The sequence below is a fragment of the Ascaphus truei genome, chromosome 5 (genome assembly GCF_040206685.1).
Source record: "Ascaphus truei isolate aAscTru1 chromosome 5, aAscTru1.hap1, whole genome shotgun sequence".
Classification (NCBI taxonomy): domain Eukaryota; kingdom Metazoa; phylum Chordata; class Amphibia; order Anura; family Ascaphidae; genus Ascaphus; species Ascaphus truei.
The window spans coordinates 308,718,421-308,730,574 of NC_134487.1; positions in this window are offsets into that span (position 1 = coordinate 308,718,421).

Here is a 12,154-nt window from a genome sequence, read left to right on the forward strand (position 1 = left end):
CTTTACTTCCTCACTACGGTGGCCTGTGATGACCAAAAACCATCAGATACGTTTCGCATTAGCTTCCTCAGTGACGTAAGTGTATCCCGGGTAGCAGCCACCTTTTATACCTTCCGAGCTTGACATTAACTGTGAATTTGCTGTTTCCTAACAAATAACCTAATCGGCATTAATGTGTTGCAATTCTACAGTCCTTTTCTTGTCACACCTGAGAAACTTCTAAATCATCATTGGCATGTCACACGATAAAATTTACATAAATGCTTGATATTTAGCACCTCAATACTCTCTTTATTTACAGATGGCAAACTAAAAACCTTCCATGGTGAGTTAAAACTAAATGATCCTGCAGAGTGGTTGTGGAGATAATTGATTTATTCTAATCTTGCAATTCTAATTGCAGATGCAAATGTAGGCTTTTGAGATTGCATCAAATAGAATTCCTAAAATTTGAAAGAAATAATTTACATAAAATTGTAATAACATATAGACCTTAAAAACGTCTAGATTTAACACATGCAATTTATGGGAATGTAGAGGATAATAATATTTGCATATGTATTCAATATTTAACACTTCACCATTAAAATCATCTCTTAGTTTATAATTAACAATTAGGATTTTTCATAATGGATTGAATTAAATTAAATAATCCTACAGAGAAATTGTGGAAGTAGAAGTAACTTGCAATCCTTGTTACAATATTACACTAAAGCTTTTGAGATTGCCATAGGTAGTTCACAAAATATGGATGATACAGTTCACATAAAACTTAAAATAAAAAATTGGCATTTTAAACATCCAAAGCAATTTAAATAACAATCTAAAAACTTCACATAAAAGAATAAAACTATAAATTTTACAGAAATGGGAAAAATATTACTACACTATGGGTTTTGCGCTTTTTTCTTTTCTTTTGTTTCTATAGTTTTTGTGGACCTGAGAGTTAGTTCTGGGTCTCAGAAGCTGCATACCAATATGAAGACTGAATTGGACTCCTAACTTTTATGTATATCGGATTATTTATTATTTTTATGTATTGAAGTTTTTATTCTTTCCTTTGAGGTTGTTTTAATCCTATACACAACAATTATAAGTGTTAAGCGCCAGCTGAGTTACTAACATACGTAATTATATCTCAGAGGGAACCTATCCCGACATTTCATTTTTTCATTATTTATATATTTAAGAGATCTATCAGCTTTCAATTTAATCTTTTTCTATTATAAGTCATAACAGAACATGCAGGTTTGCCAGGCTAGGCTGTAAATAACTGAACCCATAGATACCATGGTTGGCCTTGGAACCTCAATCAACTGAGCCAGCCAAGTAGACCCAGTGAAAGGGGGACCCTGAGGTCACCAGAAGAGGAAGATGTCTTTTGACCCAGCCGAGCCAACAAGAGATGGGCAAACTTTTCACAAAAGTGCATGAACATGGTAAAGCGTGACTTCTTTTGCTAACTTTTTGCTAAACGTCCATAGTCACATGGCTAATGTACAGGTGGCATTTGTCATGTGACCTTGGTACTTTTAAGGCAACTTTTAAAAAAATGGCGACATTTCCACATTTCCTTTAATTCTTTTAAGGAAATTCACAATTTTTCCCCAAATCAATTATGGTGAAAATATTGCGAACCAACACAGGCCAAGTTCACACCTCTAGAGTTAATCAACCCCCTTCCCCACCCCCCCACACACACACTTCCAACCATGTATTTAGAGGCCAACCAGCTAACTAGGGATTGGCAGAACTGTCAAAATCCATTCCCCATAATTTTCTGAGCTTTCCCGGCAAAATACGCTCTGTAGTGTAAAATCCATGGCAAGGCCCGCGAGCGACAAGCTGTGGAAGACCTGACTGACCTCAAAGTGCTTGCGGTAATGGGCTGAGGTCGGCGCAAAGTAAGCGAGACATTGGGACACATTTCTGGGCCTAGTGCCAAAGAGGACCATGCCCAGGACACTGTTATTGCCTCAGAGACTGAAAGGGACAATATAGTGCTGGGTGGGTTTGATAATAATGTGCCCGTGGCAATGTTGTACTGCTCCATATCTTTCCAAAGAAGAAGGGGACTGTAACTTAGACACCTCCAGTCCATCCTCTGCTGTGGGTTCTGTAACCAATGAATGTACTTGTCACGGGAGACTCCTGTGGCGGGTAGGATCTCGGTGGCCGGAACAGCAGGAGCGTAGTAGGGGTCACAAGCAGAGATCAGAGGCAGGCGGCAGATAGCGAAGTCAGGTAACAAGCAGAGGTCGGCAACGAGGAGACTGGAACAGGACAGGCGAGCAGGGACAGGTCTGGGAGCAGGGACTGAGAACGGGAACAAATAGGGACAAGCCAGGTTACCAGCAAGGGCCTTTACTGCAAACAGACTCAAATACAGGTACAGGAACAGATCAGGATCAGAGGAATGTGCATAGGAGTCTTACTTGAAACAGAGGCAAGGGAGGAACAGGAATGGGAGGTTTATATAGGCAGGCTGGGAGGTGGAGCACAGGTGCAGAGGTGTCAGGTATCAGAGTCTGGAATGTTCCTTATTTTAGCAGCAGCAATCCTGGTGGACAAGTATAGGCACTGCAGGCTAGAACAAGACATTGAGAAGAGTGGCAGCAGTCCCGGTGGCCAAGCATGGGTACAGCAGACTAGAGAATATGACATTACTCCCCCCTCCCAAGAGTGTTCTCCAGGCTCTTCCCGGAGGCCTTGATGAAAAGTGGACTCAAGGTGACCCACCTCTGGTGGTTTGTCAGCGGGCAGAGGGTACTCCACAGGTACATTGGGTGCTGCAGGGAACCTCTGAATGGGTGCGCTCAACCCAAAAGCAGGGGCAGAGACATCAGGAACGTGGGCATCAAGGACGGGTGCAGCCTTTCCACATGAGTCAGTGGGGACACAGAGTTCGCTCTCCATGGTCTCCTCTTGCGACTGCCGTTTCATGGCATCACCGAATGAAAGACCAGCTATTTGAGTTTTCGGCTCTTGAAGCGGTCCTTCTGCACTTCTTTTCCCACTCAAAGCAGTTGTCAGTTCAGCTTCTTTGGAGTTGAGTCGCGACTCCATATCTCCCAGCTGACTTAGAACAAGGCTTAAATGTATTTTGTTTTCTTTATTTCTGATCTGTAGCTGCTGGTACTCCTCCCAGACCTTGTCCAGCTCCAGCTGCAGCCGGGCCTTCTCATGGGCTGTGTGATTCAACACTTTGCAGGCATCAGCCATCTTGACCTGATAGCGCAGTGTCAGGCCAACCACTTGATGGACGGACACCTCCTCCCTCTCTTTTTTGGCAAGCTGTGTCTTGAGCTCAGCGATCAGCAGCGCTGTGAGATGCTGTGATGTGTGTTCAGCTGTCAGCTTTAGCTCTTCCTTTTTTAGGTATTGTTGCAATTTCCACTCCTCAGTGAGAGATCCCTGGTTAAGTGCATACTGCAATTCTCTTCTCAGGACATTGATCTCTTCACTGAGATCATTTTGAACTCGCTTCCATGCATCCCTCATCACGTCTTGGAGCTCTGCAAATTCCTTTGCTATGATCTCAGCAGCTTGTCTTTTCCAGGTCTCTTTCTCTTGGGTGTACTGGCTGTTAGAGATGGAGCAGTGTCTCTGCTCCTCTAAATCTTGCTTCAGTTTCTGGACCGCCTTGTGCTCCCTCTCAAACAGGGTTACCTGGGCTCTAAGCTCCTCCTCCAGAGAGGCTCTGGTTATGCTCAGTGTGGCCTTCAGCTCCTCATGCTGCTCTTTGGGGACACACTGGGTACTCAGATACTCTTGCAACATTTTTACCTTGTAGGCAGTCTGGAAACTTTCTTCCTGCAGAACTCGCTGCTTTTCCTCAGCATTCACCCATTTCTCTTTCGTGTCCTGCAGATGTGTATGCAGTTCTTGCAGCTGACTCTGTAGCATATTTTCTACTTGTGTGTGCTGCTCCAGGGAGACACGTTCTTCTTGCAGCACTCTCTCTCTGTATCCTGCAGTGCTGTCTGCACGTCTATTTTTTCCTGGGCCAACTGTTTCTTCTCCTCTCCTAATTCATGGAGTTTCTTATCTCCTTCACTGACTTGGACATAGAGATTCTTGCACTCTTGGGTTACAGTTTCAAAACTGATATTTAACCCTTCGAAGATTTCTCTCAATGAACATAGTTCTGTATTGAAGTGGCAACTCTTCTCCTTAGAGGCTTCCAGCTCTTTAGTAAGCCTGTGAACCTCTTTCTGAGATGCTTCCAGTGCTACGTCAACTTCAGCCATGAAAGTCTGGTACTGGGCAGAATCAGCGTAGGCCTTCTCCAGATTAAATGACAAGATCACCCTGTCATTCTCCAACTGATATTTTTCTTTTTCCCAGTCACCCTCTGCTTTTTCCAGTGCTAATTGCATCCTTGACTTTTCTTCAATCAATAGTCTCTTCTCCTCTTCTGATTCATGGAGTCTCTTATCTCCTTCACTGGCTTGGACAGAGAAGTTCTTACTCATTTGGTTTATAGTTTCAAACCTACTATTTAGCTCTTCGGAGGCGTCTCTCATAGAACGTATCTCTGTTTTCAAGTAGCATCTCTCCTCCCGAACGACGTCCATCTCTTTTTTGAAGTAGCAAATCTCCTCCTGGGAGACTTTAAGCTCTGTATTAAGCCTGTCAATTTCCTTCATAGAGATTTCCAGGAATTCGTTACTTTTAGAAGCGACGCGCTGATCCTCAGCAGCATCAGCATATGCCCTCTCCAGCTCACCTGACATGACATCCAGGTCACTCTCCAACTGGTGCTTTTCTTTTTCCTGGAGAACACACTTAGCAATTGCTGAGGATAGACAGCTCTGTAGTGCAGCCTTGGCTTCTTGCGCTTTATCTAAACGTCCATGAAGACAATCAATCTCTTTTCGTGCAGATTGAAGTGTCTGAGTTAGGGCATCTTTTCCTGGATTAAATACATCGTTCTTTTCATCCACTATTCTTGGGATAAGTCTGTGAGTTGCCTTAAACTGCAGCATATCTCTCATCAAATGCAGGCTCTGGGGTTAAAGGTTCATCCTTAATTTCAACTTCCACAGTAATACCTCCCTTCTTTTTCTTCTTCTTCCTTGCTTTGAGAAGTTCTGAAGAATCAGTGGTACTGTGTTGACATTTACTGCTTGTAACGGGTGTTCCCTCTGGCCTGACCCACCCAATCTCATATTGGCCCGTGTAGTCTAACCAGTCCCCCCATTACAAGGCGTGTGTGGTGGTGCACCTGCAAGTAACAGGACTCTTGAGTCTCCCGCTTGGTGTTATTAGGGGATGTCATCAGGACAGGTAGCTGAGGTAGTGGGTGCGAGTCCAACTTACTTCATGTGCAGCGCCTCCACCTCATCAGGATCTGTGCTTCCGCAGGGAGATGGTCCTGGTGAGGAACTCCTTCTTGGTGCCATCCACTGTTGAGTAATCTCACACTCACACAGTGGGGTTCTTTTTCTCAAGGACATCTTTATTGCATACAGGGATGTAGCAGACTGCCCCATGCAGCTGCCGGCTCTAGCCGCACATCTCTCCGTGATGTCCCTTTGCCAGGTACGCCCTCCCGTACTGAAGTGGGATTCCCTTTCTCCTAGGGAGATCACCGCTGTGCCAGGTCCCTGGACACAGTGTGGCGTAGACAAACTTAATCTATCACTCTGCTGCCGCTAGTTACTGCACTAGGGTCACAAAAGTGTTACTTCCTCTCGGTACCTTCGGGTTACTATTTCTTCACCAACAACAACACTAACTGTCAGTGTTGTGCCCTTTATACTCCAGGGGGCAGGCGCATCTCTGAGGTCACTATCCAGGGACTCAGAGCATACAGCCACTCCCTTCCTTACACAGGGCACCACACAAGGGTGTGAGGGAAAACCTCCATAACTCCTGTTGGCAGGCCTGTATTTACCAGGACTTACGGCCAACAGGGAAGATGTATGCAGTCATTATTATGCATGGCTACATACTCCCCCTGGTTGATACCCACCGTCCCGGCTGGGACCTAAATTTGGTGTACCTTGTGCCAGGAAACACTGCAAAAGAACACACAAATAACATAGCAAACATCATTGCATGGACATAATAATGTAAGCCCAGTACACTCACTGACCAGCAGGGAGCGTTAAAGAAAACAACAGACCACTCTATTGGCTACTCAATAATAATGCCGAGGATCTGGCTTCTTCACCTCTCGCCCCGCGGCATCATGTACAGTCACGCTGTATTCTCGTGGTACTCCTCGCTCATTGCAGTATACTACCTTATGCATATATACACTGCGCCCTATCTTCCATACCCTCATCAGTTGAGCTACCCTCTGCTCAGCCTGTATCCCTTTTATGGCTCCCCCTCTCTCCACGATATAATACTGTATATCAGTTTTGAGCCATCTCTCCCTATTCTCCTCTATCTCTCGCATTAGAGGTTCAGGGACGTAAGGGTAATCAAGCCCATGGGACTTCCTATACTTCGCCGCAATAGCCCGTTCAGCTCGACACGACCTGGTCAAGCCACCTTGCCCAGCCGCTCTGGGCAACACCCATGACAGGGGCTCATCCGTTTCTACCGGATCATCCAACCCTGCGGACCCCTTAGGTATAACAAGGCCTGCCTGGATTCGATCCCACCTTACCCTTAGGGCCCGAAGGTATGACTCGTCGTCAAAATCACCGGCAGCCCACCAGTGATCAACCACCCCCTCCCTCTCTAAAATAAAGCGGGTGCGGTCGAACCATGATACATACCCCTCGTACAATGGGGCCCACCACCTAGTCTCCTTCCGTTCCTCGGAGCTAGGATCTGTACTCTCTTCTATGGACTCCTCATCAGGCCCACCAGAAGACACCCCGGATGTACCCTCAGATCTCTCATTAACTCTTTTATACGGAGAGGTGTTTCGTACTGTGATACTAAGCCCACTAGGACAATCGCTAGATACAGACACTTGCCTAGACATACTCCCTCCTCCCTCCGACCCATCATCCGACGTACCCAAGTCCAGGCTTCCAGTCCAATCACCGGAAGGACCCCGTGACTCCCCGGACAACCCTAAGCTGGAACTGGACCCAAATAAAATAGTGACGGGTACAGGGGCTTTAACTAGGGCATTGGGGCTAACCTTGGGTGTGGATGGGGTTTGGGGACGGGACCGAACAGTAGGTACTGACAGGGTTTCGACCTGCTCTCCAGCGATACCTGTCTTGACGTCGCCACAAAGTCCATCTTTATGCTCAACAGTGGAGCTTCTGGGGTTGCAGTTCAAACGTCCGTTCCCCCTGGTAGTAGGGGATTGTTTCTCGCTGCTTGACCTCAGAGGCGGCACCATCTCCCACTCGGGGCCTCCCTGGTCCGCCTGCACCACTTCCGCACACGCACGTGCTGCGACGCCATCTTGGGATGGATCCCCAATCGAGATCTCTTCCTCCACCATGACATCCGGCAACGCCCGTCTGCTGCGCGATCCAGTCTGGCTCTGGACTCGCTCCTCCGGCTCTTCCTCCCCTCGGTTCTGCAACAGGCACGGTGTCTTAGCACCTCGCAGGGTCGGGGTTGATCGACCCGCCTCCGATCCACTAGTCACCACGGCAGTGGGACTCCGGCGATCGGGAGGTCGCGGTACGGGAGACTCTCGACTCCGCGTCTCCACACCACGAGGAAGTTCGTCTCTCCATGGCGTACCAATGGTATGACAATCACGCCTGATGACTGTCTTACTCGCCAGCCTTGCACACTCCTCATCCGAGGATTCCAGTTTGCAATTCGGCCGAGGCATCCCGGTAGGAGACTGGCGATGGGCTCCTCGGTGATCACCTCTCCGATGACTGGATTTCTCTATCGGAAGCACTAATGATGGCTCCGACTCTGCGGGACTGGCACTCTTGTTCCAGAGAGCTCCCGGCTGTTCTTCTCTTGGAATCGGGACATTCCCGGCTACTCCCACAGCCTGCACCGGTACGAATGTGGTCATTGGCCACATGTACTGCAGTCCGCAGTGGGGGCATCGGGCCTCGCTGCCCACGGCTCCGCCCGGCAGTCTGCACTGCAGGCAAAGACACGCCACAGTCTCCACACCCTCCACACGGATTATCAGGAAGCCTCCTGGAGCCGAATAAGGGTGAGTGGAAATCACAGGACCTTGGTCCACTTTGTCAGCAGCTTCAGCCATTTTTACCAGCGGAGGCACTCGTCTCAGAGGTCTATACTGATCAATGGCTCTTCGCAACTGAAAGGCATGGGCTGATGTAGCAACCCTTCCTCCCATTTTCTCTGTCGACATCCGGTGTAACCGCAAACCACTCCCCCTGGTTGAAACTAGGGGGATGTCTCGTAGATTTGTAGGCTGACCCAGCACAGGTGCGGAGTGAGTCATAGTCCATGAGGGCGCGGCTCCAGCTTTCGCGCCAAACTCCTCAGCGGGGTGGAGTTTTCTCGTTGGCGCCAATCCTGGCCAACATTTAGCAAACTGCAAAGTTGCAAGACTTTTTGCAGCATGCCCACGCGGCGTCCCGGGGAAGCGGGAACCGCCATTTTGATTAGTATTGTCCTTTCTTTCATTGAAGGCAGCGTCTGGCTGTTTGTTAATTAAGTTATAACAAAGTCCATTTCGTTCCTCCCATCTAAGCACACTGTCCTGCTCATTATTCTCAGGGGTATCATCCCGAGAACAAAAACACGACACACACGGCGCAGCCACGGCTTTCACGCCATTCCACAACAAACTCACAAAAGTCTCTTCTGTAGCTTGTTCTTCGTCTGACCGCAATCCTGGACCTTCTGCTCTATGCAGATCCTCCATTCTCGTGGTTCTCTCTCTCCGCCATCCTGGACCTTCTGTTCTGTACAGATCCTCCATTCTGACGGTTCGCTCACCCTGCCATCCTGGACCTTCTGTTCTGTACAGATCCTCCATTCCGACAGGTCTCTCGTGATCGTTGAACACCGATTCTCTGTACGTGGAGCTCCGCTCTGCGGGGCAGCTACCACATCTGTACAATAAACATGCCTTGTGCACCACCTTGTGTACCTAACGTAGATCTGACTCGTGTTTGCACTACCTCAGGCTAGGCTCACTCTTTCTGTGTCTACTGTAACACGTTCCTCCAGTCTGTGCTCCTTGGTAAGTGATCTGGAATGGAGACTAGAGTACTCTGGCTCTTCCATGCAGTACTTTGGGCGTCGACCTACTTTTGGCTAGCCTAGTGCGGACCCATCCAGAATTCCTGCTCTCAGTTACCAGTTTACCCCTTTAGGCGTCCCCCGCTAGCGCTACCTCAAGGCGACTAGAACAGCAATAGCCCCCGGCTCCAGACTCACTAACCCCTTACGGATCCCAAGGCGTCTTTGCGGCATGCATCTCCAGCATCTCCCTGACTACCCCTGGCTCCGTCCCACGCAGCACAAAGTGGCAGCAGACACTTCTCTCTTTCCTAATGTGTGCCTAGCAAAAGCCTGTCCTGTTGACAGGTATCTCAGCAGCGCCTCCAATTGTAACGGGTGTTCCCTCTGGCCTGACCCACCCAATCTCATATTGGCCCGTGTAGTCTAACCAGTCCCCCCATTACAAGGCGTGTGTGGTGGTGCACCTGCAAGTAACAGGACTCTTGAGTCTCCCGCTTGGTGTTATTAGGGGATGTCATCAGGACAGGTAGCTGAGGTAGTGGGTGCGAGTCCAACTTACTTCATGTGCAGCGCCTCCACCTCATCAGGATCTGTGCTTCCGCAGGGAGATGGTCCTGGTGAGGAACTCCTTCTTGGTGCCATCCACTGTTGAGTAATCTCACACTCACACAGTGGGGTTCTTTTTCTCAAGGACATCTTTATTGCATACAGGGATGTAGCAGACTGCCCCATGCAGCTGCCGGCTCTAGCCGCACATCTCTCCGTGATGTCCCTTTGCCAGGTACGCCCTCCCGTACTGAAGTGGGATTCCCTTTCTCCTAGGGAGATCACCGCTGTGCCAGGTCCCTGGACACAGTGTGGCGTAGACAAACTTAATCTATCACTCTGCTGCCGCTAGTTACTGCACTAGGGTCACAAAAGTGTTACTTCCTCTCGGTACCTTCGGGTTACTATTTCTTCACCAACAACAACACTAACTGTCAGTGTTGTGCCCTTTATACTCCAGGGGGCAGGCGCATCTCTGAGGTCACTATCCAGGGACTCAGAGCATACAGCCACTCCCTTCCTTACACAGGGCACCACACAAGGGTGTGAGGGAAAACCTCCATAACTCCTGTTGGCAGGCCTGTATTTACCAGGACTTACGGCCAACAGGGAAGATGTATGCAGTCATTATTATGCATGGCTACATGCTCAAGACTGTTTTTTGAGTGGGAGCCATAATTTCAGACATGGGGATATCAGAAAGAGAACCCTGCAGTTAAATCTGAAATTTCTGATATCAGGCGTAGGGATATTAGACAAAGAAACCCTGCAGTTAAATCTGAAACTATAGAAATCAGGCATATAAATATCATAGACAGCAGGAAACTACTACAGAGAAAACTTGCAGTTAGATCTGAAACTTTTGACATCAGACAGAGAACCCTGCAGTTAAATCTGAAACCTTTGATATCAGGCGTAGGGATATCACAGGTTGCAGAGAAACACACTTTAGGGGAACTTGCAGGTAAACCTGAAACCTTAGAACCATCATAGGAAGAACTACAGATTGCAGGAAAAATCACAGCATGCAGTAACAAAATAATGGGAGCAATTTTGTCTTTTGAAATGGGGACCCTGTGAACAGCAGTGGTCCAACCAGGGAAAGCAGTAAATCAAGGAAACCGTCTTAAATAGAAATGTGAGTCTGAAAATCTGCAGTGGCCCACCCACAATGCAGAGACAATCCTTGTCCAGGTAATGAAAGTCTGAAAATGGCAAAAACAGGTACTGCAGGGAGGGTTTTTTTTTTTTGTTTTTTTTAAACGGAATTCTTCTCAGGGAGAAAGTGGCACAAAAAAACCTGCAGAAACCTTTGCAGCAACAAAATCTTCAGGATCCCAACTGGGATTTAAAAAAAAAATAAAAAAAAGTACTTATCTTCCTCCAAGCGGATGGGGTCTGCTGAAGCAGGAAGGCAGAGAATCTGTTCCAGCGAGATCCAGAAGTGGCCTCTGTTTTCTGTCACGGGAGACTCCTGTGGCGGGTAGGATCTCGGTGGCCGGAACAGCAGGAGCGTAGTAGGGGTCACAAGCAGAGATCAGAGGCAGGCGGCAGATAGCAAAGTCAGGTAACAAGCAGAGGTCGGCAACGAGGAGACGAACAGGACAGGCGAGCAGGGACAGGTCTGGGAGCAGGGACTGAGAACGGGAACAAATAGGGACAAGCCAGATTACCAGCAAGGGCCTTTACTGCAAACAGACTCAAATACAGGTACAGGAACAGATCAGGATCAGAGGCATGTGCATAGGAGTCTGACTTGAAACAGAGGCAAGGGAGGAACAGGAATGGGAGGTTTATATAGGCAGGCTGGGAGGTGGAGCACAGGTGCAGAGGTGTCAGGTATCAGAGTCTGGAATGTTCCTTAGTTTAGCAGCAGCAATCCCGGTGGACAAGTATAGGTACTGCAGGCTAGAACAAGACATTGAGAGTGGCAGCAGTCCCGGTGGCCAAGCATGGGTACAGCAGGCTAGAGAATATGACAGTACTGCTATTATGCCTGGTCTTAATGTGGGTGAGATCATTCCTTGTACTATGTCTCCCATTAACAAGCCTTTACATCCTAGGTCCTTGTCTTACCTTGTAGCAGTGGTATCCTCTAAGTGTACCGACAATGGTGACCCAGGGACAGCTACTCTGTGTTGGTGGGAGGAAAGTAGTTTGACTGTCGAACCAGAAGGAAATATCTTCCTAGACAGGGTGGGATATGTGTGTGAGCACGGAAAGAAGCGATGCTACTCAGTTAATGTTCCTGATCATAGGGGTACGATGAAGCGCTATGTACATTAATGGCGCTATACAAATAAAGACATACAATACAATGCGATACGATGATCACAAAGCCAGATACTGCTCATTATTATTGAGAATGTGTCATGGTGCTTGTAGACGGACGTTCACAGAGGTACACAATTGGAGGCTTTTATAAGGTGAAATTATAATAGGCTTTATTGTGCCTTTTCCTTTTCATCAGGAAATCATCCAAACACACGGGGGGGAACAA